This window comes from Oryzias latipes, chromosome 18 (genome assembly GCF_053564925.1).
Source record: "Oryzias latipes strain Hd-rR chromosome 18, Olatipes_Hd-rR_3.1".
Lineage (NCBI taxonomy): Eukaryota > Metazoa > Chordata > Actinopteri > Beloniformes > Adrianichthyidae > Oryzias > Oryzias latipes.
Genome location: NC_136254.1, coordinates 33,097,508 through 33,119,470, shown reverse-complemented (window position 1 = coordinate 33,119,470; position 21,963 = coordinate 33,097,508). Strand labels below are relative to the sequence as shown.

The 21,963-nt window shown below is 44.4% G+C and overlaps 25 non-coding genes across 25 annotated transcripts; all 25 read right to left on the bottom strand.

The window, feature by feature from the left end:
- Positions 1 to 1,117: 1,117 nt before the first annotated feature.
- trnat-ugu (transfer RNA threonine (anticodon UGU)) lies at positions 1,118 to 1,189 on the bottom strand. The gene has a single exon. It is a non-coding gene; the product is annotated as a tRNA-Thr (tRNA).
- Positions 1,190 to 1,588: 399 nt separating this feature from the next.
- trnam-cau (transfer RNA methionine (anticodon CAU)) lies at positions 1,589 to 1,660 on the bottom strand. Its single transcript has one exon. It is a non-coding gene; the product is annotated as a tRNA-Met (tRNA).
- A 1,067-nt stretch (positions 1,661 to 2,727) lies between these two features.
- trnat-ugu (transfer RNA threonine (anticodon UGU)) lies at positions 2,728 to 2,799 on the bottom strand. The gene has a single exon. It is a non-coding gene; the product is annotated as a tRNA-Thr (tRNA).
- Positions 2,800 to 3,197: 398 nt separating this feature from the next.
- On the bottom strand, positions 3,198 to 3,269 carry trnam-cau (transfer RNA methionine (anticodon CAU)). Its single transcript has one exon. It is a non-coding gene; the product is annotated as a tRNA-Met (tRNA).
- A 1,067-nt stretch (positions 3,270 to 4,336) lies between these two features.
- trnat-ugu (transfer RNA threonine (anticodon UGU)) lies at positions 4,337 to 4,408 on the bottom strand. The gene has a single exon. It is a non-coding gene; the product is annotated as a tRNA-Thr (tRNA).
- A 399-nt stretch (positions 4,409 to 4,807) lies between these two features.
- On the bottom strand, positions 4,808 to 4,879 carry trnam-cau (transfer RNA methionine (anticodon CAU)). The gene has a single exon. It is a non-coding gene; the product is annotated as a tRNA-Met (tRNA).
- A 1,067-nt stretch (positions 4,880 to 5,946) lies between these two features.
- Positions 5,947 to 6,018, bottom strand: trnat-ugu (transfer RNA threonine (anticodon UGU)). Its single transcript has one exon. It is a non-coding gene; the product is annotated as a tRNA-Thr (tRNA).
- A 399-nt stretch (positions 6,019 to 6,417) lies between these two features.
- On the bottom strand, positions 6,418 to 6,489 carry trnam-cau (transfer RNA methionine (anticodon CAU)). The gene has a single exon. It is a non-coding gene; the product is annotated as a tRNA-Met (tRNA).
- Positions 6,490 to 7,556: 1,067 nt separating this feature from the next.
- On the bottom strand, positions 7,557 to 7,628 carry trnat-ugu (transfer RNA threonine (anticodon UGU)). Its single transcript has one exon. It is a non-coding gene; the product is annotated as a tRNA-Thr (tRNA).
- A 399-nt stretch (positions 7,629 to 8,027) lies between these two features.
- Positions 8,028 to 8,099, bottom strand: trnam-cau (transfer RNA methionine (anticodon CAU)). The gene has a single exon. It is a non-coding gene; the product is annotated as a tRNA-Met (tRNA).
- Positions 8,100 to 9,166: 1,067 nt separating this feature from the next.
- trnat-ugu (transfer RNA threonine (anticodon UGU)) lies at positions 9,167 to 9,238 on the bottom strand. Its single transcript has one exon. It is a non-coding gene; the product is annotated as a tRNA-Thr (tRNA).
- A 399-nt stretch (positions 9,239 to 9,637) lies between these two features.
- On the bottom strand, positions 9,638 to 9,709 carry trnam-cau (transfer RNA methionine (anticodon CAU)). Its single transcript has one exon. It is a non-coding gene; the product is annotated as a tRNA-Met (tRNA).
- A 1,067-nt stretch (positions 9,710 to 10,776) lies between these two features.
- trnat-ugu (transfer RNA threonine (anticodon UGU)) lies at positions 10,777 to 10,848 on the bottom strand. The gene has a single exon. It is a non-coding gene; the product is annotated as a tRNA-Thr (tRNA).
- A 399-nt stretch (positions 10,849 to 11,247) lies between these two features.
- On the bottom strand, positions 11,248 to 11,319 carry trnam-cau (transfer RNA methionine (anticodon CAU)). The gene has a single exon. It is a non-coding gene; the product is annotated as a tRNA-Met (tRNA).
- A 1,067-nt stretch (positions 11,320 to 12,386) lies between these two features.
- On the bottom strand, positions 12,387 to 12,458 carry trnat-ugu (transfer RNA threonine (anticodon UGU)). The gene has a single exon. It is a non-coding gene; the product is annotated as a tRNA-Thr (tRNA).
- Positions 12,459 to 13,984: 1,526 nt separating this feature from the next.
- trnat-ugu (transfer RNA threonine (anticodon UGU)) lies at positions 13,985 to 14,056 on the bottom strand. Its single transcript has one exon. It is a non-coding gene; the product is annotated as a tRNA-Thr (tRNA).
- Positions 14,057 to 14,455: 399 nt separating this feature from the next.
- Positions 14,456 to 14,527, bottom strand: trnam-cau (transfer RNA methionine (anticodon CAU)). The gene has a single exon. It is a non-coding gene; the product is annotated as a tRNA-Met (tRNA).
- Positions 14,528 to 15,594: 1,067 nt separating this feature from the next.
- trnat-ugu (transfer RNA threonine (anticodon UGU)) lies at positions 15,595 to 15,666 on the bottom strand. Its single transcript has one exon. It is a non-coding gene; the product is annotated as a tRNA-Thr (tRNA).
- A 399-nt stretch (positions 15,667 to 16,065) lies between these two features.
- trnam-cau (transfer RNA methionine (anticodon CAU)) lies at positions 16,066 to 16,137 on the bottom strand. The gene has a single exon. It is a non-coding gene; the product is annotated as a tRNA-Met (tRNA).
- A 1,067-nt stretch (positions 16,138 to 17,204) lies between these two features.
- Positions 17,205 to 17,276, bottom strand: trnat-ugu (transfer RNA threonine (anticodon UGU)). The gene has a single exon. It is a non-coding gene; the product is annotated as a tRNA-Thr (tRNA).
- Positions 17,277 to 17,663: 387 nt separating this feature from the next.
- On the bottom strand, positions 17,664 to 17,735 carry trnam-cau (transfer RNA methionine (anticodon CAU)). The gene has a single exon. It is a non-coding gene; the product is annotated as a tRNA-Met (tRNA).
- Positions 17,736 to 18,802: 1,067 nt separating this feature from the next.
- trnat-ugu (transfer RNA threonine (anticodon UGU)) lies at positions 18,803 to 18,874 on the bottom strand. The gene has a single exon. It is a non-coding gene; the product is annotated as a tRNA-Thr (tRNA).
- Positions 18,875 to 19,273: 399 nt separating this feature from the next.
- On the bottom strand, positions 19,274 to 19,345 carry trnam-cau (transfer RNA methionine (anticodon CAU)). Its single transcript has one exon. It is a non-coding gene; the product is annotated as a tRNA-Met (tRNA).
- Positions 19,346 to 20,412: 1,067 nt separating this feature from the next.
- Positions 20,413 to 20,484, bottom strand: trnat-ugu (transfer RNA threonine (anticodon UGU)). The gene has a single exon. It is a non-coding gene; the product is annotated as a tRNA-Thr (tRNA).
- A 387-nt stretch (positions 20,485 to 20,871) lies between these two features.
- On the bottom strand, positions 20,872 to 20,943 carry trnam-cau (transfer RNA methionine (anticodon CAU)). Its single transcript has one exon. It is a non-coding gene; the product is annotated as a tRNA-Met (tRNA).
- Between the last annotated feature and the right edge of the window lie 1,020 nt (positions 20,944 to 21,963).

The window sequence follows — 21,963 nt, the reverse complement described above, 5'->3', positions numbered from 1 at the left end:
ATCGACCTCTGGGTTATGGGCCCAGCACGCTTCCGCTGCCACACTCTGCTTCTGTTGTCTTCTCTGTCAGTGTTTTTGGCACCAGTTTGAGTCTGATATACCTGCCTAAGCAGACCTAAGGTTTCAGGATAAATTGCCTGAAAATGCTCGCCTGAGAGAATGCTTCATGAAAGAGTTAAACAAAACGGCCATTTAACATTCTACCTCTTTGTGCTGTTTGGCAAAGTGCTAAGTGCTCAATGAAGGTGCCGTTAGCATGAAAGAGAAGCTAAATGGCACAAGCCGGTGTTGTTTAAAGGGAGATAAATTTGTCATGCTAGCTAGACATTTTGATGGGCTTGAAAAACGAAAGTTTTTTTCGGCTGGATTCACCATTCCCCAATATGATATCTACAAACTGAGAATAGACAAGGCCCGCCAAAAAACTTGTTTTCAGTAGGATGCAGGCAATAATAATAGAGACTAAAGCCACATTTCCCCTAAAAACAAGGTGATATGCTGAAAGACAGATTAGTTAGCAGAGGATGGTTTCGGTCCATCGACCTCTGGGTTATGGGCCCAGCACGCTTCCGCTGCGCCACTCTGCTTCTTGTTTGCAGTGATCACTGTTGATGTCAAGAGTTTGAGTGTGATATAACCAACTGCAATAGTCGGGTTTGAGGCATTTTTTTAAGTTCTCTTACGGCGCCATTCTGGATTGCTAGACAAGGTGCAGGATAAAGGACGAGCAGCAAAGTCTGTAAGAACCTGTCCTTTAATAGTCCATTTGTAAGAAAGGGCCAGTTGAACTGGTACAGAGTTAATGCCCAAGGTCTTGGAAGTGAATCTAAAATTCCCCTCTCCTAGTAGTCCCACAAGACTTTGTTTAATGTTTAGTCTCCCTACGCCATTGCAGGCACCAATGTGAATAGAGCCCATGGTGTTCGGCCGGATAGACCAACACCTTACCACTTGTGAACCATGTCTTGGTATGCGTAAAGGTAAAGAAAGAGCTTTATTGGCAGGGCCTGCAACACAAAATGAAGCAATGTGCTCTGTGAATATACAAGTGAGCAAAGGGTTTTTAATCACATTGCTCTTGCCAGGTTGTTTGTGGTCAGTCTACCAATGCCATTTCAGGCACGGATGGGGATTGAACCCATGATTTTTGGTTTACAAGATCAACGCCTTACCACTTGGCCACCATGCCTCTTGACACCCTGATGGAAAGAAATAACTCTATTGACATGTCCTGCTACTCAAAAGCAAGTATTGACACTGGCGCAGTCATAGGAACATGGGCTTTCCACAAAACAGAGTGGAGGCGGTGAGCTTTATCAACGGAACTGTGAGGGGAAGAAAATGGTTGCCTGAAAGAATGCTCCAAGAGAGAGTTAAACATTGTGAGTGTGTGAAGATTCTACCTCTTTGTGCAGTTTGGCAACTAAGTTCTCAATGAGGCGCTGTTAGCTTGAAAAAAGAAGCGCAGTGGCTGACGCTGGGGTTGTTTCTAAAGTAAGATAAGAGAAAGCCCATTAAACTGCATTTTCAGTAGGAGGCATGCATTATTTAATGTCATGGCAATAATCTGCCCTGTCATCATCATAGTTAGCAGAGGATGGTTTCGATCCATCGACCTCTGGGTTATGGGCCCAGCACGCTTCCGCTGCGCCACTCTGCTTCTGTTGTCTTCTCTGTCAGTGTTTTTGGCACCAGTTTGAGTCTGATATACCTGCCTAAGCAGACCTAAGGTTTCAGGATAAATTGCCTGAAAATGCTCGCCTGAGAGAATGCTTCATGACAGAGTTAAACAATACGCCCATTTAACATTCTACCTCTATGTGCTGTTTGGCATAGTGCTAAGTGCTCAATGAAGGTGCCGTTAGCATGAAAGAGAAGCTAAATGGCACAAGCCGGTGTTGTTTAAAGGGAGATAAATTTGTCATGCTAGCTAGACATTTTGATGGGCTTGAAAAACAAAAGTTTTTTTCGGCTGGATTCACCATTCCCCAATATGATATCTACAAACTGAGAATAGACAAGGCCCGCCAAAAAACTTGTTTTCAGTAGGATGCAGGCAATAATAATAGAGACTAAAGCCACATTTCCCCTAAAAACAAGGCAATATGCTGAAAGACAAATTAGTTAGCAGAGGATGGTTTCGGTCCATCGACCTCTGGGTTATGGGCCCAGCACGCTTCCGCTGCGCCACTCTGCTTCTTGTTTGCAGTGATCACTGTTGATGTCAAGAGTTTGAGTGTGATATAACCAACTGCAATAGTGGGGTTTGAGGCGTTTTTTTAAGTTCTCTTACGGCGCCATTCTGGATTGCTAGACAAGGTGCAGGATAAAGGACGAGCAGCAAAGTCTGTAAGAACCTGTCCTTTAATAGTCCATTTGTAAGAAAGGGCCAGTTGAACTGGTACAGAGTTAATGCCCAAGGTCTTGGAAGTGAATCTAAAATTCCCCTCTCCTAGTAGTCCCACAAGACTTTGTTTAATGTTTAGTCTCTCTACGCCATTGCAGGCACCAATGTGAATTGAGCCCATGGTGTTCGGCCGGATAGAGCAACACCTTACCACTTGTGAACCATGTCTTGGTATGCGTAAAGGTAAAGAAAGAGCTTTATTGGCAGGGCCTGCAACACAAAATGAAGCAATGTGCTCTTTGAATATACAAGTGAGCAAAGGGTTTTTAATCACATTGCACTTGCCAGGTTGTTTGTGGTCAGTCTACCAGTGCCATTTCAGGCAGGGATGGGGATTGAACCCATGATTTTTGGTTTACAAGACCAATGCCTTACCACTTGGCCACCATGCCTCTTGACACGCTGATGGAAAGAAAGAACTCTATTGACATGTCCTGCTACTCAAAAGCAAGTATTGACACTGGCGCAGTCATAGGAACATGGGCTTTCCACAAAACAGAGTGGAGGCGGTGAGCTTTATCAACGGAACTGTGAGGGGAAGAAAATGGTTGCCTGAAAGAATGCTCCAAGAGAGAGTTAAACATTGTGAGTGTGTGAAGATTCTACCTCTTTGTGCAGTTTGGCAACTAAGTTCTCAATGAGGCGCTGTTAGCTTGAAAAAAGAAGCGCAGTGGCTGACGCTGGGGTTGTTTCTAAAGTAAGATGAGAGAAAGCCCATTAAACTGCATTTTCAGTAGGAGGCATGCATTATTTAATGTCATGGCAATAATCTGCCTGTCATCATCATAGTTAGCAGAGGATGGTTTCGATCCATCGACCTCTGGGTTATGGGCCCAGCACGCTTCCGCTGCGCCACTCTGCTTCTGTTGTCTTCTCTGTCAGTGTTTTTGGCACCAGTTTGAGTCTGATATACCTGCCTAAGCAGACCTAAGGTTTCAGGATAAATTGCCTGAAAATGCTCGCCTGAGAGAATGCTTCATGACAGAGTTAAACAATACGGCCATTTAACATTCTACCTCTTTGTGCTGTTTGGCAAAGTGCTAAGTGCTCAATGAAGGTGCCGTTAGCATGAAAGAGAAGCTAAATGGCACAAGCCGGTGTTGTTTAAAGGGAGATAAATTTGTCATGCTAGCTAGACATTTTGATGGGCTTGAAAAACGAAAGTTTTTTTCGGCTGGATTCACCATTCCCCAATATGATATCTACAAACTGAGAATAGACAAGGCCCGCCAAAAAACTTGTTTTCAGTAGGATGCAGGCAATAATAATAGAGACTAAAGCCACATTTCCCCTAAAAACAAGGCGATATGCTGAAAGACAGATTAGTTAGCAGAGGATGGTTTCGGTCCATCGACCTCTGGGTTATGGGCCCAGCACGCTTCCGCTGCGCCACTCTGCTTCTTGTTTGCAGTGATCACTGTTGATGTCAAGAGTTTGAGTGTGATATAACCAACTGCAATAGTGGGGTTTGAGGCGTTTTTTTAAGTTCTCTTACGGCGCCATTCTGGATTGCTAGACAAGGTGCAGGATAAAGGACGAGCAGCAAAGTCTGTAAGAACCTGTCCTTTAATAGTCCATTTGTAAGAAAGGGCCAGTTGAACTGGTACAGAGTTAATGCCCAAGGTCTTGGAAGTGAATCTAAAATTCCCCTCTCCTAGTAGTCCCACAAGACTTTGTTTAATGTTTAGTCTCCCTACGCCATTGCAGGCACCAATGTGAATAGAGCCCATGGTGTTCGGCCGGATAGACCAACACCTTACCACTTGTGAACCATGTCTTGGTATGCGTAAAGGTAAAGAAAGAGCTTTATTGGCAGGGCCTGCAACACAAAATGAAGCAACGTGCTCTGTGCATATACAAGTGAGCAAAGGGTTTTTAATCACATTGCACTTGCCAGGTTGTTTGTGGTCAGTCTACCAATGCCATTTCAGGCACGGATGGGGATTGAACCCATGATTTTTGGTTTACAAGACCAACGCCTTACCACTTGGCCACCATGCCTCTTGACACCCTGATGGAAAGAAAGAACTCTATTGACATGTCCTGCTACTCAAAAGCAAGTATTGACACTGGCGCAGTCATAGGAACATGGGCTTTCCACAAAACAGAGTGGAGGCGGTGAGCTTTATCAACGGAACTGTGTGGGGAAGAAAATGGTTGCCTGAAAGAATGCTCCATGAGAGAGTTAAACATTGTGAGTGTGTGAAGATTCTACCTCTTTGTGCAGTTTGGCAACTAAGTTCTCAATGAGGCGCTGTTAGCTTGAAAAAAGAAGCGCAGTGGCTGACGCTGGGGTTGTTTCTAAAGTAAGATGAGAGAAAGCCCATTAAACTGCATTTTCAGTAGGAGGCATGCATTATTTAATGTCATGGCAATAATCTGCCCTGTCATCATCATAGTTAGCAGAGGATGGTTTCGATCCATCGACCTCTGGGTTATGGGCCCAGCACGCTTCCGCTGCGCCACTCTGCTTCTGTTGTCTTCTCTGTCAGTGTTTTTGGCACCAGTTTGAGTCTGATATACCTGCCTAAGCAGACCTAAGGTTTCAGGATAAATTGCCTGAAAATGCTCGCCTGAGAGAATGATTCATGAAAGAGTTAAACAATACGGCCATTTAACATTCTACCTCTTTGTGCTGTTTGGCAAAGTGCTAAGTGCTCAATGAAGGTGCCGTTAGCATGAAAGAGAAGCTAAATGGCACAAGCCGGTGTTGTTTAAAGGGAGATAAATTTGTCATGCTAGCTAGACATTTTGATGGGCTTGAAAAACGAAAGTTTTTTTCAGCTGGATTCACCATTCCCCAATATGATATCTACAAACTGAGAATAGACAAGGCCCGCCAAAAAACTTGTTTTCAGTAGGATGCAGGCAATAATAATAGAGACTAAAGCCACATTTCCCCTAAAAACAAGGCGATATGCTGAAAGACAGATTAGTTAGCAGAGGATGGTTTCGGTCCATCGACCTCTGGGTTATGGGCCCAGCACGCTTCCGCTGCGCCACTCCGCTTCTTGTTTGCAGTGATCACTGTTGATGTCAAGAGTTTGAGTGTGATATAACCAACTGCAATAGTGGGGTTTGAGGCGTTTTTTTAAGTTCTCTTACGGCGCCATTCTGGATTGCTAGACAAGGTGCAGGATAAAGGACGAGCAGCAAAGTCTGTAAGAACCTGTCCTTTAATAGTCCATTTGTAAGAAAGGGCCAGTTGAACTGGTACAGAGTTAATGCCCAAGGTCTTGGAAGTGAATCTAAAATTCCCCTCTCCTAGTAGTCCCACAAGACTTTGTTTAATGTTTAGTCTCCCTACGCCATTGCAGGCACCAATGTGAATAGAGCCCATGGTGTTCGGCCGGATAGACCAACACCTTACCACTTGTGAACCATGTCTTGGTATGTGTAAAGGTAAAGAAAGAGCTTTATTGGCAGGGCCTGCAACACAAAATGAAGCAACGTGCTCTGTGCATATACAAGTGAGCAAAGGGTTTTTAATCACATTGCACTTGCCAGGTTGTTTGTGGTCAGTCTACCAATGCCATTTCAGGCACGGATGGGGATTGAACCCATGATTTTTGGTTTACAAGACCAACGCCTTACCACTTGGCCACCATGCCTCTTGACACCCTGATGGAAAGAAAGAACTCTATTGACATGTCCTGCTACTCAAAAGCAAGTATTGACACTGGCGCAGTCATAGGAACATGGGCTTTCCACAAAACAGAGTGGAGGCGGTGAGCTTTATCAACGGAACTGTGTGGGGAAGAAAATGGTTGCCTGAAAGAATGCTCCATGAGAGAGTTAAACATTGTGAGTGTGTGAAGATTCTACCTCTTTGTGCAGTTTGGCAACTAAGTTCTCAATGAGGCGCTGTTAGCTTGAAAAAAGAAGCGCAGTGGCTGACGCTGGGGTTGTTCCTAAAGTAAGATGAGAGAAAGCCCATTAAACTGCATTTTCAGTAGGAGGAATGCATTATTTAATGTCATGGCAATAATCTGCCCTGTCATCATCATAGTTAGCAGAGGATGGTTTCGATCCATCGACCTCTGGGTTATGGGCCCAGCACGCTTCCGCTGCGCCACTCTGCTTCTGTTGTCTTCTCTGTCAGTGTTTTTGGCACCAGTTTGAGTCTGATATACCTGCCTAAGCAGACCTAAGGTTTCAGGATAAATTGCCTGAAAATGCTCGCCTGAGAGAATGCTTCATGAAAGAGTTAAACTATACGCCCATTTAACATTCTACCTCTTTGTGCTGTTTGGCAAAGTGCTAAGTGCTCAATGAAGGTGCCGTTAGCATGAAAGAGAAGCTAAATGGCACAAGCCGGTGTTGTTTAAAGGGAGATAAATTTGTCATGCTAGCTAGACATTTTGATGGGCTTGAAAAACGAAAGTTTTTTTCGGCTGGATTCACCATTCCCCAATATGATATCTACAAACTGAGAATAGACAAGGCCCGCCAAAAAACTTGTTTTCAGTAGGATGCAGGCAATAATAATAGAGACTAAAGCCACATTTCCCCTAAAAACAAGGCGATATGCTGAAAGACAAACTAGTTAGCAGAGGATGGTTTCGGTCCATCGACCTCTGGGTTATGGGCCCAGCACGCTTCCGCTGCGCCACTCTGCTTCTTGTTTGCAGTGATCACTGTTGATGTCAAGAGTTTGAGTGTGATATAACCAACTGCAATAGTGGGGTTTGAGGCGTTTTTTTAAGTTCTCTTACGGCGCCATTCTGGATTGCTAGACAAGGTGCAGGATAAAGGACGAGCAGCAAAGTCTGTAAGAACCTGTCCTTTAATAGTCCATTTGTAAGAAAGGGCCAGTTGAACTGGTACAGAGTTAATGCCCAAGGTCTTGGAAGTGAATCTAAAATTCCCCTCTCCTAGTAGTCCCACAAGACTTTGTTTAATGTTTAGTCTCCCTACGCCATTGCAGGCACCAATGTGAATAGAGCCCATGGTGTTCGGCCGGATAGACCAACACCTTACCACTTGTGAACCATGTCTTGGTATGTGTAAAGGTAAAGAAAGAGCTTTATTGGCAGGGCCTGCAACACAAAATGAAGCAACGTGCTCTGTGCATATACAAGTGAGCAAAGGGTTTTTAATCACATTGCACTTGCCAGGTTGTTTGTGGTCAGTCTACCAATGCCATTTCAGGCACGGATGGGGATTGAACCCATGATTTTTGGTTTACAAGACCAACGCCTTACCACTTTGCCACCATGCCTCTTGACGCCCTGATGGAAAGAAAGAACTCTATTGACATGTCCTGCTACTCAAAAGCAAGTATTGACACTGGCGCAGTCATAGGAACATGGGCTTTCCACAAAACAGAGTGGAGGCGGTGAGCTTTATCAACGGAACTGTGAGGGGAAGAAAATGGTTGCCTGAAAGAATGCTCCATGAGAGAGTTAAACATTGTGAGTGTGTGAAGATTCTACCTCTTTGTGCAGTTTGGCAACTAAGTTCTCAATGAGGCGCTGTTAGCTTGAAAAAAGAAGAGCAGTGGCTGACGCTGGGGTTGTTCCTAAAGTAAGATGAGAGAAAGCCCATTAAACTGCATTTTCAGTAGGAGGCATGCATTATTTAATGTCATGGCAATAATCTGCCCTGTCATCATCATAGTTAGCAGAGGATGGTTTCGATCCATCGACCTCTGGGTTATGGGCCCAGCACGCTTCCGCTGCGCCACTCTGCTTCTGTTGTCTTCTCTGTCAGTGTTTTTGGCACCAGTTTGAGTCTGATATACCTGCCTAAGCAGACCTAAGGTTTCAGGATAAATTGCCTGAAAATGCTCGCCTGAGAGAATGCTTCATGAAAGAGTTAAACAATACGCCCATTTAACATTCTACCTCTTTGTGCTGTTTGGCAAAGTGCTAAGTGCTCAATGAAGGTGCCGTTAGCATGAAAGAGAAGCTAAATGGCACAAGCCGGTGTTGTTTAAAGGGAGATAAATTTGTCATGCTAGCTAGACATTTTGATGGGCTTGAAAAACGAAAGTTTTTTTCGGCTGGATTCACCATTCCCCAATATGATATCTACAAACTGAGAATAGACAAGGCCCGCCAAAAAACTTGTTTTCAGTAGGATGCAGGCAATAATAATAGAGACTAAAGCCACATTTCCCCTAAAAACAAGGTGATATGCTGAAAGACAAATTAGTTAGGAGAGGATGGTTTCGGTCCATCGACCTCTGGGTTATGGGCCCAGCACGCTTCCGCTGCGCCACTCTGCTTCTTGTTTGCAGTGATCACTGTTGATGTCAAGAGTTTGAGTGTGATATAACCAACTGCAATAGTGGGGTTTGAGGCGTTTTTTTAAGTTCTCTTACGGCGCCATTCTGGATTGCTAGACAAGGTGCAGGATAAAGGACGAGCAGCAAAGTCTGTAAGAACCTGTCCTTTAATAGTCCATTTGTAAGAAAGGGCCAGTTGAACTGGTACAGAGTTAATGCCCAAGGTCTTGGAAGTGAATCTAAAATTCCCCTCTCCTAGTAGTCCCACAAGACTTTGTTTAATGTTTAGTCTCCCTACGCCATTGCAGGCACCAATGTGAATAGAGCCCATGGTGTTCGGCCGGATAGACCAACACCTTACCACTTGTGAACCATGTCTTGGTATGTGTAAAGGTAAAGAAAGAGCTTTATTGGCAGGGCCTGCAACACAAAATGAAGCAACGTGCTCTGTGCATATACAAGTGAGCAAAGGGTTTTTAATCACATTGCACTTGCCAGGTTGTTTGTGGTCAGTCTACCAATGCCATTTCAGGCACGGATGGGGATTGAACCCATGATTTTTGGTTTACAAGACCAACGCCTTACCACTTTGCCACCATGCCTCTTGACGCCCTGATGGAAAGAAAGAACTCTATTGACATGTCCTGCTACTCAAAAGCAAGTATTGACACTGGCGCAGTCATAGGAACATGGGCTTTCCACAAAACAGAGTGGAGGCGGTGAGCTTTATCAACGGAACTGTGAGGGGAAGAAAATGGTTGCCTGAAAGAATGCTCCATGAGAGAGTTAAACATTGTGAGTGTGTGAAGATTCTACCTCTTTGTGCAGTTTGGCAACTAAGTTCTCAATGAGGCGCTGTTAGCTTGAAAAAAGAAGAGCAGTGGCTGACGCTGGGGTTGTTCCTAAAGTAAGATGAGAGAAAGCCCATTAAACTGCATTTTCAGTAGGAGGCATGCATTATTTAATGTCATGGCAATAATCTGCCCTGTCATCATCATAGTTAGCAGAGGATGGTTTCGATCCATCGACCTCTGGGTTATGGGCCCAGCACGCTTCCGCTGCGCCACTCTGCTTCTGTTGTCTTCTCTGTCAGTGTTTTTGGCACCAGTTTGAGTCTGATATACCTGCCTAAGCAGACCTAAGGTTTCAGGATAAATTGCCTGAAAATGCTCGCCTGAGAGAATGCTTCATGACAGAGTTAAACAATACGCCCATTTAACATTCTACCTCTTTGTGCTGTTTGGCAAAGTGCTAAGTGCTCAATGAAGGTGCCGTTAGCATGAAAGAGAAGCTAAATGGCACAAGCCGGTGTTGTTTAAAGGGAGATAAATTTGTCATGCTAGCTAGACATTTTGATGGGCTTGAAAAACGAAAGTTTTTTTCGGCTGGATTCACCATTCCCCAATATGATATCTACAAACTGAGAATAGACAAGGCCCGCCAAAAAACTTGTTTTCAGTAGGATGCAGGCAATAATAATAGAGACTAAAGCCACATTTCCCCTAAAAACAAGGTGATATGCTGAAAGACAAATTAGTTAGGAGAGGATGGTTTCGGTCCATCGACCTCTGGGTTATGGGCCCAGCACGCTTCCGCTGCGCCACTCTGCTTCTTGTTTGCAGTGATCACTGTTGATGTCAAGAGTTTGAGTGTGATATAACCAACTGCAATAGTGGGGTTTGAGGCGTTTTTTTAAGTTCTCTTACGGCGCCATTCTGGATTGCTAGACAAGGTGCAGGATAAAGGACGAGCAGCAAAGTCTGTAAGAACCTGTCCTTTAATAGTCCATTTGTAAGAAAGGGCCAGTTGAACTGGTACAGAGTTAATGCCCAAGGTCTTGGAAGTGAATCTAAAATTCCCCTCTCCTAGTAGTCCCACAAGACTTTGTTTAATGTTTAGTCTCCCTACGCCATTGCAGGCACCAATGTGAATAGAGCCCATGGTGTTCGGCCGGATAGACCAACACCTTACCACTTGTGAACCATGTCTTGGTATGTGTAAAGGTAAAGAAAGAGCTTTATTGGCAGGGCCTGCAACACAAAATGAAGCAACGTGCTCTGTGCATATACAAGTGAGCAAAGGGTTTTTAATCACATTGCACTTGCCAGGTTGTTTGTGGTCAGTCTACCAATGCCATTTCAGGCACGGATGGGGATTGAACCCATGATTTTTGGTTTACAAGACCAACGCCTTACCACTTTGCCACCATGCCTCTTGACGCCCTGATGGAAAGAAAGAACTCTATTGACATGTCCTGCTACTCAAAAGCAAGTATTGACACTGGCGCAGTCATAGGAACATGGGCTTTCCACAAAACAGAGTGGAGGCGGTGAGCTTTATCAACGGAACTGTGAGGGGAAGAAAATGGTTGCCTGAAAGAATGCTCCATGAGAGAGTTAAACATTGTGAGTGTGTGAAGATTCTACCTCTTTGTGCAGTTTGGCAACTAAGTTCTCAATGAGGCGCTGTTAGCTTGAAAAAAGAAGAGCAGTGGCTGACGCTGGGGTTGTTCCTAAAGTAAGATGAGAGAAAGCCCATTAAACTGCATTTTCAGTAGGAGGCATGCATTATTTAATGTCATGGCAATAATCTGCCCTGTCATCATCATAGTTAGCAGAGGATGGTTTCGATCCATCGACCTCTGGGTTATGGGCCCAGCACGCTTCCGCTGCGCCACTCTGCTTCTGTTGTCTTCTCTGTCAGTGTTTTTGGCACCAGTTTGAGTCTGATATACCTGCCTAAGCAGACCTAAGGTTTCAGGATAAATTGCCTGAAAATGCTCGCCTGAGAGAATGCTTCATGACAGAGTTAAACAATACGCCCATTTAACATTCTACCTCTTTGTGCTGTTTGGCAAAGTGCTAAGTGCTCAATGAAGGTGCCGTTAGCATGAAAGAGAAGCTAAATGGCACAAGCCGGTGTTGTTTAAAGGGAGATAAATTTGTCATGCTAGCTAGACATTTTGATGGGCTTGAAAAACGAAAGTTTTTTTCGGCTGGATTCACCATTCCCCAATATGATATCTACAAACTGAGAATAGACAAGGCCCGCCAAAAAACTTGTTTTCAGTAGGATGCAGGCAATAATAATAGAGACTAAAGCCACATTTCCCCTAAAAACAAGGTGATATGCTGAAAGACAAATTAGTTAGGAGAGGATGGTTTCGGTCCATCGACCTCTGGGTTATGGGCCCAGCACGCTTCCGCTGCGCCACTCTGCTTCTTGTTTGCAGTGATCACTGTTGATGTCAAGAGTTTGAGTGTGATATAACCAACTGCAATAGTGGGGTTTGAGGCGTTTTTTTAAGTTCTCTTACGGCGCCATTCTGGATTGCTAGACAAGGTGCAGGATAAAGGACGAGCAGCAAAGTCTGTAAGAACCTGTCCTTTAATAGTCCATTTGTAAGAAAGGGCCAGTTGAACTGGTACAGAGTTAATGCCCAAGGTCTTGGAAGTGAATCTAAAATTCCCCTCTCCTAGTAGTCCCACAAGACTTTGTTTAATGTTTAGTCTCCCTACGCCATTGCAGGCACCAATGTGAATAGAGCCCATGGTGTTCGGCCGGATAGACCAACACCTTACCACTTGTGAACCATGTCTTGGTATGTGTAAAGGTAAAGAAAGAGCTTTATTGGCAGGGCCTGCAACACAAAATGAAGCAACGTGCTCTGTGCATATACAAGTGAGCAAAGGGTTTTTAATCACATTGCACTTGCCAGGTTGTTTGTGGTCAGTCTACCAATGCCATTTCAGGCACGGATGGGGATTGAACCCATGATTTTTGGTTTACAAGACCAACGCCTTACCACTTGGCCACCATGCCTCTTGACGCCCTGATGGAAAGAAAGAACTCTATTGACATGTCCTGCTACTCAAAAGCAAGTATTGACACTGGCGCAGTCATAGGAACATGGGCTTTCCACAAAACAGAGTGGAGGCGGTGAGCTTTATCAACGGAACTGTGAGGGGAAGAAAATGGTTGCCTGAAAGAATGCTCCATGAGAGAGTTAAACATTGTGAGTGTGTGAAGATTCTACCTCTTTGTGCAGTTTGGCAACTAAGTTCTCAATGAGGCGCTGTTAGCTTGAAAAAAGAAGCGCAGTGGCTGTTTCTAAAGTAAGATGAGAGAAAGCCCATTAAACTGCATTTTCAGTAGGAGGCATGCATTATTTAATGTCATGGCAATAATCTGCCCTGTCATCATCATAGTTAGCATAGGATGGTTTAGATCCATCGACCTCTGGGTTATGGGCCCAGCACGCTTCCGCTGCGCCACTCTGCTTCTGTTGTCTTCTCTGTCAGTGTTTTTGGCACCAGTTTGAGTCTGATATACCTGCCTAAGCAGACCTAAGGTTTCAGGATAAATTGCCTGAAAATGCTCGCCTGAGAGAATGATTCATGAAAGAGTTAAACAATACGGCCATTTAACATTCTACCTCTTTGTGCTGTTTGGCAAAGTGCTAAGTGCTCAATGAAGGTGCCGTTAGCATGAAAGAGAAGCTAAATGGCACAAGCCGGTGTTGTTTAAAGGGAAATAAATTTGTCATGCTAGCTAGACATTTTGATGGGCTTGAAAAACGAAAGTTTTTTTCGGCTGGATTCACCATTCCCCAATATGATATCTACAAACTGAGAATAGACAAGGCCCGCCAAAAAACTTGTTTTCAGTAGGATGCAGGCAATAATAATAGAGACTAAAGCCACATTTCCCCTAAAAACAAGGCGATATGCTGAAAGACAGATTAGTTAGCAGAGGATGGTTTCGGTCCATCGACCTCTGGGTTATGGGCCCAGCACGCTTCCGCTGCGCCACTCTGCTTCTTGTTTGCAGTGATCACTGTTGATGTCAAGAGTTTGAGTGTGATATAACCAACTGCAATAGTGGGGTTTGAGGCGTTTTTTTAAGTTCTCTTACGGCGCCATTCTGGATTGCTAGACAAGGTGCAGGATAAAGGACGAGCAGCAAAGTCTGTAAGAACCTGTCCTTTAATAGTCCATTTGTAAGAAAGGGCCAGTTGAACTGGTACAGAGTTAATGCCCAAGGTCTTGGAAGTGAATCTAAAATTCCCCTCTCCTAGTAGTCCCACAAGACTTTGTTTAATGTTTAGTCTCCCTACGCCATTGCAGGCACCAATGTGAATAGAGCCCATGGTGTTCGGCCGGATAGACCAACACCTTACCACTTGTGAACCATGTCTTGGTATGCGTAAAGGTAAAGAAAGAGCTTTATTGGCAGGGCCTGCAACACAAAATGAAGCAACGTGCTCTGTGCATATACAAGTGAGCAAAGGGTTTTTAATCACATTGCACTTGCCAGGTTGTTTGTGGTCAGTCTACCAATGCCATTTCAGGCACGGATGGGGATTGAACCCATGATTTTTGGTTTACAAGACCAACGCCTTACCACTTGGCCACCATGCCTCTTGACACCCTGATGGAAAGAAAGAACTCTATTGACATGTCCTGCTACTCAAAAGCAAGTATTGACACTGGCGCAGTCATAGGAACATGGGCTTTCCACAAAACAGAGTGGAGGCGGTGAGCTTTATCAACGGAACTGTGTGGGGAAGAAAATGGTTGCCTGAAAGAATGCTCCATGAGAGAGTTAAACATTGTGAGTGTGTGAAGATTCTACCTCTTTGTGCAGTTTGGCAACTAAGTTCTCAATGAGGCGCTGTTAGCTTGAAAAAAGAAGCGCAGTGGCTGACGCTGGGGTTGTTTCTAAAGTAAGATGAGAGAAAGCCCATTAAACTGCATTTTCAGTAGGAGGCATGCATTATTTAATGTCATGGCAATAATCTGCCCTGTCATCATCATAGTTAGCAGAGGATGGTTTCGATCCATCGACCTCTGGGTTATGGGCCCAGCACGCTTCCGCTGCGCCACTCTGCTTCTGTTGTCTTCTCTGTCAGTGTTTTTGGCACCAGTTTGAGTCTGATATACCTGCCTAAGCAGACCTAAGGTTTCAGGATAAATTGCCTGAAAATGCTCGCCTGAGAGAATGATTCATGAAAGAGTTAAACAATACGGCCATTTAACATTCTACCTCTTTGTGCTGTTTGGCAAAGTGCTAAGTGCTCAATGAAGGTGCCGTTAGCATGAAAGAGAAGCTAAATGGCACAAGCCGGTGTTGTTTAAAGGGAGATAAATTTGTCATGCTAGCTAGACATTTTGATGGGCTTGAAAAACGAAAGTTTTTTTCAGCTGGATTCACCATTCCCCAATATGATATCTACAAACTGAGAATAGACAAGGCCCGCCAAAAAACTTGTTTTCAGTAGGATGCAGGCAATAATAATAGAGACTAAAGCCACATTTCCCCTAAAAACAAGGCGATATGCTGAAAGACAGATTAGTTAGCAGAGGATGGTTTCGGTCCATCGACCTCTGGGTTATGGGCCCAGCACGCTTCCGCTGCGCCACTCTGCTTCTTGTTTGCAGTGATCACTGTTGATGTCAAGAGTTTGAGTGTGATATAACCAACTGCAATAGTGGGGTTTGAGGCGTTTTTTTAAGTTCTCTTACGGCGCCATTCTGGATTGCTAGACAAGGTGCAGGATAAAGGACGAGCAGCAAAGTCTGTAAGAACCTGTCCTTTAATAGTCCATTTGTAAGAAAGGGCCAGTTGAACTGGTACAGAGTTAATGCCCAAGGTCTTGGAAGTGAATCTAAAATTCCCCTCTCCTAGTAGTCCCACAAGACTTTGTTTAATGTTTAGTCTCCCTACGCCATTGCAGGCACCAATGTGAATAGAGCCCATGGTGTTCGGCCGGATAGACCAACACCTTACCACTTGTGAACCATGTCTTGGTATGCGTAAAGGTAAAGAAAGAGCTTTATTGGCAGGGCCTGCAACACAAAATGAAGCAACGTGCTCTGTGCATATACAAGTGAGCAAAGGGTTTTTAATCACATTGCACTTGCCAGGTTGTTTGTGGTCAGTCTACCAATGCCATTTCAGGCACGGATGGGGATTGAACCCATGATTTTTGGTTTACAAGACCAACGCCTTACCACTTGGCCACCATGCCTCTTGACGCCCTGATGGAAAGAAAGAACTCTATTGACATGTCCTGCTACTCAAAAGCAAGTATTGACACTGGCGCAGTCATAGGAACATGGGCTTTCCACAAAACAGAGTGGAGGCGGTGAGCTTTATCAACGGAACTGTGAGGGGAAGAAAATGGTTGCCTGAAAGAATGCTCCATGAGAGAGTTAAACATTGTGAGTGTGTGAAGATTCTACCTCTTTGTGCAGTTTGGCAACTAAGTTCTCAATGAGGCGCTGTTAGCTTGAAAAAAGAAGCGCAGTGGCTGACGCTGGGGTTGTTCCTAAAGTAAGATGAGAGAAAGCCCATTAAACTGCATTTTCAGTAGGAGGCATGCATTATTTAATGTCATGGCAATAATCTGCCCTGTCATCATCATAGTTAGCAGAGGATGGTTTCGATCCATCGACCTCTGGGTTATGGGCCCAGCACGCTTCCGCTGCGCCACTCTGCTTCTGTTGTCTTCTCTGTCAGTGTTTTTGGCACCAGTTTGAGTCTGATATACCTGCCTAAGCAGACCTAAGGTTTCAGGATAAATTGCCTGAAAATGCTCGCCTGAGAGAATGCTTCATGAAAGAGTTAAACAATACGCCCATTTAACATTCTACCTCTTTGTGCTGTTTGGCAAAGTGCTAAGTGCTCAATGAAGGTGCCGTTAGCATGAAAGAGAAGCTAAATGGCACAAGCCGGTGTTGTTTAAAGGGAGATAAATTTGTCATGCTAGCTAGACATTTTGATGGGCTTGAAAAACGAAAGTTTTTTTCGGCTGGATTCACCATTCCCCAATATGATATCTACAAACTGAGAATAGACAAGGCCCGCCAAAAAACTTGTTTTCAGTAGGATGCAGGCAATAATAATAGAGACTAAAGCCACATTTCCCCTAAAAACAAGGCGATATGCTGAAAGACAAACTAGTTAGCAGAGGATGGTTTCGGTCCATCGACCTCTGGGTTATGGGCCCAGCACGCTTCCGCTGCGCCACTCTGCTTCTTGTTTGCAGTGATCACTGTTGATGTCAAGAGTTTGAGTGTGATATAACCAACTGCAATAGTGGGGTTTGAGGCGTTTTTTTAAGTTCTCTTACGGCGCCATTCTGGATTGCTAGACAAGGTGCAGGATAAAGGACGAGCAGCAAAGTCTGTAAGAACCTGTCCTTTAATAGTCCATTTGTAAGAAAGGGCCAGTTGAACTGGTACAGAGTTAATGCCCAAGGTCTTGGAACTGAATCTAAAATTCCCCTCTCCTAGTAGTCCCACAAGACTTTGTTTAATGTTTAGTCTCCCTACGCCATTGCAGGCACCAATGTGAATAGAGCCCATGGTGTTCGGCCGGATAGACCAACACCTTACCACTTGTGAACCATGTCTTGGTATGCGTAAAGGTAAAGAAAGAGCTTTATTGGCAGGGCCTGCAACACAAAATGAAGCAACGTGCTCTGTGCATATACAAGTGAGCAAAGGGTTTTTAATCACATTGCACTTGCCAGGTTGTTTGTGGTCAGTCTACCAATGCCATTTCAGGCACGGATGGGGATTGAACCCATGATTTTTGGTTCACAAGACCAACGCCTTACCACTTTGCCACCATGCCTCTTGACGCCCTGATGGAAAGAAAGAACTCTATTGACATGTCCTGCTACTCAAAAGCAAGTATTGACACTGGCGCAGTCATAGGAACATGGGCTTTCCACAAAACAGAGTGGAGGCGGTGAGCTTTATCAACGGAACTGTGAGGGGAAGAAAATGGTTGCCTGAAAGAATGCTCCATGAGAGAGTTAAACATTGTGAGTGTGTGAAGATTCTACCTCTTTGTGCAGTTTGGCAACTAAGTTCTCAATGAGGCGCTGTTAGCTTGAAAAAAGAAGCGCAGTGGCTGTTTCTAAAGTAAGATGAGAGAAAGCCCATTAAACTGCATTTTCAGTAGGAGGCATGCATTATTTAATGTCATGGCAATAATCTGCCCTGTCATCATCATAGTTAGCAGAGGATGGTTTCGATCCATCGACCTCTGGGTTATGGGCCCAGCACGCTTCCGCTGCGCCACTCTGCTTCTGTTGTCTTCTCTGTCAGTGTTTTTGGCACCAGTTTGAGTCTGATATACCTGCCTAAGCAGACCTAAGGTTTCAGGATAAATTGCCTGAAAATGCTCGCCTGAGAGAATGCTTCATGAAAGAGTTAAACAATACGCCCATTTAACATTCTACCTCTTTGTGCTGTTTGGCAAAGTGCTAAGTGCTCAGTGAAGGTGCCGTTAGCATGAAAGAGAAGCTAAATGGCACAAGCCGGTGTTGTTTAAAGGGAGATAAATTTGTCATGCTAGCTAGACATTTTGATGGGCTTGAAAAACGAAAGTTTTTTTCGGCTGGATTCACCATTCCCCAATATGATATCTACAAACTGAGAATAGACAAGGCCCGCCAAAAAACTTGTTTTCAGTAGGATGCAGGCAATAATAATAGAGACTAAAGCCACATTTCCCCTAAAAACAAGGCGATATGCTGAAAGACAAACTAGTTAGCAGAGGATGGTTTCGGTCCATCGACCTCTGGGTTATGGGCCCAGCACGCTTCCGCTGCGCCACTCTGCTTCTTGTTTGCAGTGATCACTGTTGATGTCAAGAGTTTGAGTGTGATATAACCAACTGCAATAGTGGGGTTTGAGGCGTTTTTTTAAGTTCTCTTACGGCGCCATTCTGGATTGCTAGACAAGGTGCAGGATAAAGGACGAGCAGCAAAGTCTGTAAGAACCTGTCCTTTAATAGTCCATTTGTAAGAAAGGGCCAGTTGAACTGGTACAGAGTTAATGCCCAAGGTCTTGGAAGTGAATCTAAAATTCCCCTCTCCTAGTAGTCCCACAAGACTTTGTTTAATGTTTAGTCTCCCTACGCCATTGCAGGCACCAATGTGAATAGAGCCCATGGTGTTCGGCCGGATAGACCAACACCTTACCACTTGTGAACCATGTCTTGGTATGTGTAAAGGTAAAGAAAGAGCTTTATTGGCAGGGCCTGCAACACAAAATGAAGCAACGTGCTCTGTGCATATACAAGTGAGCAAAGGGTTTTTAATCACATTGCACTTGCCAGGTTGTTTGTGGTCAGTCTACCAATGCCATTTCAGGCACGGATGGGGATTGAACCCATGATTTTTGGTTTACAAGACCAACGCCTTACCACTTTGCCACCATGCCTCTTGACGCCCTGATGGAAAGAAAGAACTCTATTGACATGTCCTGCTACTCAAAAGCAAGTATTGACACTGGCGCAGTCATAGGAACATGGGCTTTCCACAAAACAGAGTGGAGGCGGTGAGCTTTATCAACGGAACTGTGAGGGGAAGAAAATGGTTGCCTGAAAGAATGCTCCATGAGAGAGTTAAACATTGTGAGTGTGTGAAGATTCTACCTCTTTGTGCAGTTTGGCAACTAAGTTCTCAATGAGGCGCTGTTAGCTTGAAAAAAGAAGCGCAGTGGCTGACGCTGGGGTTGTTCCTAAAGTAAGATGAGAGAAAGCCCATTAAACTGCATTTTCAGTAGGAGGCATGCATTATTTAATGTCATGGCAATAATCTGCCCTGTCATCATCATAGTTAGCAGAGGATGGTTTCGATCCATCGACCTCTGGGTTATGGGCCCAGCACGCTTCCGCTGCGCCACTCTGCTTCTGTTGTCTTCTCTGTCAGTGTTTTTGGCACCAGTTTGAGTCTGATATACCTGCCTAAGCAGACCTAAGGTTTCAGGATAAATTGCCTGAAAATGCTCGCCTGAGAGAATGCTTCATGAAAGAGTTAAACAATACGCCCATTTAACATTCTACCTCTTTGTGCTGTTTGGCAAAGTGCTAAGTGCTCAATGAAGGTGCCGTTAGCATGAAAGAGAAGCTAAATGGCACAAGCCGGTGTTGTTTAAAGGGAGATAAATTTGTCATGCTAGCTAGACATTTTGATGGGCTTGAAAAACGAAAGTTTTTTTCGGCTGGATTCACCATTCCCCAATATGATATCTACAAACTGAGAATAGACAAGGCCCGCCAAAAAACTTGTTTTCAGTAGGATGCAGGCAATAATAATAGAGACTAAAGCCACATTTCCCCTAAAAACAAGGTGATATGCTGAAAGACAAATTAGTTAGGAGAGGATGGTTTCGGTCCATCGACCTCTGGGTTATGGGCCCAGCACGCTTCCGCTGCGCCACTCTGCTTCTTGTTTGCAGTGATCACTGTTGATGTCAAGAGTTTGAGTGTGATATAACCAACTGCAATAGTGGGGTTTGAGGCGTTTTTTTAAGTTCTCTTACGGCGCCATTCTGGATTGCTAGACAAGGTGCAGGATAAAGGACGAGCAGCAAAGTCTGTAAGAACCTGTCCTTTAATAGTCCATTTGTAAGAAAGGGCCAGTTGAACTGGTACAGAGTTAATGCCCAAGGTCTTGGAAGTGAATCTAAAATTCCCCTCTCCTAGTAGTCCCACAAGACTTTGTTTAATGTTTAGTCTCCCTACGCCATTGCAGGCACCAATGTGAATAGAGCCCATGGTGTTCGGCCGGATAGACCAACACCTTACCACTTGTGAACCATGTCTTGGTATGTGTAAAGGTAAAGAAAGAGCTTTATTGGCAGGGCCTGCAACACAAAATGAAGCAACGTGCTCTGTGCATATACAAGTGAGCAAAGGGTTTTTAATCACATTGCACTTGCCAGGTTGTTTGTGGTCAGTCTACCAATGCCATTTCAGGCACGGATGGGGATTGAACCCATGATTTTTGGTTTACAAGACCAACGCCTTACCACTTGGCCACCATGCCTCTTGACGCCCTGATGGAAAGAAAGAACTCTATTGACATGTCCTGCTACTCAAAAGCAAGTATTGACACTGGCGCAGTCATAGGAACATGGGCTTTCCACAAAACAGAGTGGAGGCGGTGAGCTTTATCAACGGAACTGTGAGGGGAAGAAAATGGTTGCCTGAAAGAATGCTCCATGAGAGAGTTAAACATTGTGAGTGTGTGAAGATTCTACCTCTTTGTGCAGTTTGGCAACTAAGTTCTCAATGAGGCGCTGTTAGCTTGAAAAAAGAAGCGCAGTGGCTGTTTCTAAAGTAAGATGAGAGAAAGCCCATTAAACTGCATTTTCAGTAGGAGGCATGCATTATTTAATGTCATGGCAATAATCTGCCCTGTCATCATCATAGTTAGCAGAGGATGGTTTCGATCCATCGACCTCTGGGTTATGGGCCCAGCACGCTTCCGCTGCGCCACTCTGCTTCTGTTGTCTTCTCTGTCAGTGTTTTTGGCACCAGTTTGAGTCTGATATACCTGCCTAAGCAGACCTAAGGTTTCAGGATAAATTGCCTGAAAATGCTCGCCTGAGAGAATGATTCATGAAAGAGTTAAACAATACGGCCATTTAACATTCTACCTCTTTGTGCTGTTTGGCAAAGTGCTAAGTGCTCAATGAAGGTGCCGTTAGCATGAAAGAGAAGCTAAATGGCACAAGCCGGTGTTGTTTAAAGGGAAATAAATTTGTCATGCTAGCTAGACATTTTGATGGGCTTGAAAAACGAAAGTTTTTTTCGGCTGGATTCACCATTCCCCAATATGATATCTACAAACTGAGAATAGACAAGGCCCGCCAAAAAACTTGTTTTCAGTAGGATGCAGGCAATAATAATAGAGACTAAAGCCACATTTCCCCTAAAAACAAGGCAATATGCTGAAAGACAGATTAGTTAGCAGAGGATGGTTTCGGTCCATCGACCTCTGGGTTATGGGCCCAGCACGCTTCCGCTGCGCCACTCTGCTTCTTGTTTGCAGTGATCACTGTTGATGTCAAGAGTTTGAGTGTGATATAACCAACTGCAATAGTGGGGTTTGAGGCGTTTTTTTAAGTTCTCTTACGGCGCCATTCTGGATTGCTAGACAAGGTGCAGGATAAAGGACGAGCAGCAAAGTCTGTAAGAACCTGTCCTTTAATAGTCCATTTGTAAGAAAGGGCCAGTTGAACTGGTACAGAGTTAATGCCCAAGGTCTTGGAAGTGAATCTAAAATTCCCCTCTCCTAGTAGTCCCACAAGACTTTGTTTAATGTTTAGTCTCCCTACGCCATTGCAGGCACCAATGTGAATAGAGCCCATGGTGTTCGGCCGGATAGACCAACACCTTACCACTTGTGAACCATGTCTTGGTATGCGTAAAGGTAAAGAAAGAGCTTTATTGGCAGGGCCTGCAACACAAAATGAAGCAACGTGCTCTGTGCATATACAAGTGAGCAAAGGGTTTTTAATCA